Below are 3805 nucleotides of genomic sequence, written 5' to 3' on the forward strand. Positions count from 1 at the left end.
CCATTGTGTCATTTAAGGTTTGTGTTTCCTTGTTAATTTTCTGTTTAGTTGATCTATCCATAGTTGTGAGTGGGGTATTAAAGTCTCCCACTATCATTGTGTTACTATTAATTTCCTCTTTCATACTCGTTAGTGTTTGCCACACATATTGCGGTGCTCCTATGTTGGGTGCATATATATTTATAATTGTTATATCTTCTTCTTTGAGTGATCCTTTGATCAATATGTAGTGTCCTTCTTTGTCTCTTTTCACATCCTTTATTTGAAAGTCTATTTTATCTGATATGAGTATTGCGACTCCTGCTTTCTTTTGGTCTCCGTTTGCATGAAATATATTTTTTTCCAGCCCTTCACTTTCAGTCTGGATGTGTCTCTTGTTTTGAGGTGGGTCTCTTGTAGACAGCATATATAGGGGTCTTGTTTTTGTATCCATTCAGCCAATCTTTGTCTTTTGGTTGGGGCATTCAACCCATTTACATTTAGGGTAATTATTGATAGGTGTGGTCCCGTTGCCATTTACTTTGTTGTTTTGGGTTCACGTTTATACAACCTTTCTGCATTTCCTGTCTAGAGAAGATCCTTTAGCATTTGTTGAAGAGCTGGTTTGGTGGTGCTGAATTCTCTCAGCTTTTGCTTGTCTGTAAAGCTTTTGAATTCTCCTTCATATCTGAATGAGATCCTTGCTGGATACAGTAATCTAGGTTGTAGGTTATTCTCTTTCATTACTTTCAGTACGTCCTGCCATTCCCTTCTGGCCTGGAGGGTTTCTTTTGATGGATCAGCTGTTATCCTTATGGAAATCACTTTGTGTGTTATTTGTTGTTTTTCCCTTGCTGTTTTTAATATTTGTTCTTTGTGTTTGATCTTTGTTAATTTGATTAATATGTGTCTTGGGGTGTTTCGCCTTGGGTTTATCCTGTTTGGGACTCTCTGGGTTTCTTGGACTTGGGTGGCTATTTCCTTCCCCATTTTAGAGAAATTTTCAGCTATTATCTCCTCGAGTATTTTCTCATGGCCTTTCTTTTTGTCTTCTTCTTCTGGAACTCCTATGATTCGAATGTTGGGGCGTTTCACAGTGTCCCAGAGGTCCCTGAGGTTGTCCTCATTTCTTTTGATCCTTTTTTCTTTTTTCCTCTCTGCTTCATTTATTTCCACCATTTTATCTTCTACCTCACTTATCCTATCTTCTGCCTCCATTATTCTACTCTTGGTTCCCTCCAAAGTGTTTTTGATCTCATTCATTGCATTATTCATTTTTAATTGACTCTTTTTTATTTCTTCTAGATCTTTATTAAACAGTTCTTGAATCTTTTCAATCTTTGTTTCCAGGCTATTTATCTGTAACTCCATTTTGTTTTCAAGATTTTGGATAATTTTTATTATCATTATTCTAAATTCTTTTTCAGGTAGATTCCCTATCTCCTCCTCTTTTGTTTGACTTGGTGGGCATTTTTCATGTTCCTTTACCTGTTGGGTATTTCTTTGCCTTTTCATCTTGTTTAGATTGGTGTATCTGGAGTGGGCTTTCTGTATTTTGGAGGTCTGTGGTTCCTTTTTATTGTGGAGGATTTACCCAGTGGGTGGGGTTAGACGATTGGCTTGTCAAGGTTTCCTGGTTAGGGAAGCTTGCGTCAGTGTTCTGGTGTGTGGAACTTGATTTCTTCTCTTTGGAGAGCAATGGAGTGCCCAGTAATGAGTTTTGAGATGGGTCTATGTGTTAGGTGTGACCTTGGGCAGCCTGTATGTTGATGTTCAGGGCTATGTTCCTGCGTTGCTGGAGAATTTGCATGGTATGCCTTGCAGTTTTATTTTTAGTTCTTCAAGGAACTTCCATACTATTCTCCACAGTGGATGTACCGTTTTCCATTCCCACCAACAGTGTAAAAGGTTTCTCTTTTTTCCATGCCCTCTCCAGCATTTATTGTTTCTAGATTTTTTGATGGTGGCTATTCTGGCTAGTATGAGGTGATAACTCACTGTAGTTTTGATTTTCATTTCTCTAATAATTAGTGATAAGGAGCATCATTCCATATGTTTCTTGGCTATCCATATGTCATCTTTAGAGAGATGTCTATTTAGATCTTCCACCCACATATTGATCGGATTGTTTGTTTGTTTGTTTTTTATCTTGAGTTCCATAAGCTGTTTGTATATTTTGGAGATTAATTCCTTGTCTATTGCTTCCTTTGAAAATATTTTCTCCCATTCTGAGCATTGTCTTTCCTCTTGTTTATGGTTTCCTTGGCTGTGCAAAAGATTTAAAGTTTAATTAGGTCCCAAAGAAAATGAAAGTGAAAGTGGCTCAGTTGTTTCCAACTCTTTGCTACCGCATGGACTATACAGTCTATGGCATTCTCCAGGCCAAAATAGTAGAGTGGAAGACTGAGGAGATCTTCCCACCCCAGAGATTGAACCCAGGTCTCCCACATTGCAGGCAGATTAGGTCTCAATTGTTTATTTTTGCTTTTATTTTTATTATTTTAGAATGTGGGCTGAGTGCTCACTTCGGCAGCACATATACTAAAATTAGAACGATACAGAGAAGATTAGCATGGCCCCTGTGCAAGGATGACACACAAATTCATGATGTGTTCCATATTTTTAAGACAGCCTTCAGAATGGGAGAAAATAATAGCAAGTGAAGAAACAGAAAAAGGATTAATCTCAAAAATATACAAGCAACTCCTGAAGCTCAATTCCAGAAAAATAAATGACCCAATCAAAAAATGGGCCAAAGAACTAAACAGATATTTCTCCAAAGAAGACATACAGATGGCTAACAAACACATGAAAAGATGCTCAACATCACTCATTATCAGAGAAATGCAAATCAAAACCACAATGAGGTACTATTACACGCCAGTCAGAATGGCTGCTATCCAAAAGTCTACAAGCAATAAATGCTGGAGAGTGTGTGGAGAAAAGGGAACCCTCTTCCCACTGTTGGTGGGAATGCAAACTAGTACAGCCACCATGGAGAAAAGTGTGGAGATTCCTTAAAAAACTGGAAATAGAACTGCCATATGACCCAGCAATACCACTCCTGGGCATACACACCAAGGAAACCAGATCTGACAGAGACACATGCACCCCAATGTTCATCGCAGCACTGTTTATAATAGCCAGGACATGGAAGCAACCTAGATGTCGACAAAAGGATAAGGAAGCTGTGGTACATATACACCATGGAATATTACTCAGCCATTAAAAAGAGTTCATTTGAATCAGTTCTAATGAGATGGATGAAACTGGAGCCCATTATACAGAGTGAAGTACGCCAGAAAGATAAAGACCAATACAGTATACTAACGCATATATATGGAATTTTAAAAGATGGTAATGATAACCTAATATGCAAAACAGAAAAAGAGACACAGATGTACAGAACAGACTTTGGGACTCTGTGGGAGAAGGTGAGGGTGGGATGTTCAGAGAGAACAGCATTGAAACAAGTACACTATCAAGGGTGAAACAGATCAGCAGCCCAGGATGGATGCATGAGACAAGTGCTCAGGGCTGGTGCACTGGGAAGACCCAGAGGGATGGATGGAGAGGGAGGTGGGAGGGGGGATCGGGATGGGGAACACATGGAAATACATGGCTGATTCATGTCAATGTGTGGCAAAAATCACTTCAATATTGTAAAGTAATTAGCCGCCAACTAATAAACATAAATGGAAAAAAAAAAATAGGTGGGCTGAAAAAGATCTTGCTGTGATTTATGTCAAAGAATGTTTTTCCTTTTTTTTTTTTTTTTCCCTCTAAGAGTTTTATACTGTCTAGCTTTATATTTAGGTTTTTAATC

At 38.4% G+C, this 3805-nt stretch overlaps 1 non-coding gene across 1 annotated transcript; it reads left to right on the forward strand.

Moving 5' to 3' along the window:
- The first annotated feature begins 2496 nt into the window (after nt 1-2496).
- On the forward strand, nt 2497-2603 carry LOC133071977 (U6 spliceosomal RNA). Its single transcript, XR_009696590.1, has one exon. It is a non-coding gene; the product is annotated as a U6 spliceosomal RNA (small nuclear RNA).
- The last annotated feature ends 1202 nt before the right edge of the window (nt 2604-3805 follow it).

This window comes from Dama dama, chromosome 17 (assembly GCF_033118175.1).
Source record: "Dama dama isolate Ldn47 chromosome 17, ASM3311817v1, whole genome shotgun sequence".
Classification (NCBI taxonomy): Eukaryota; Metazoa; Chordata; class Mammalia; order Artiodactyla; family Cervidae; genus Dama; species Dama dama.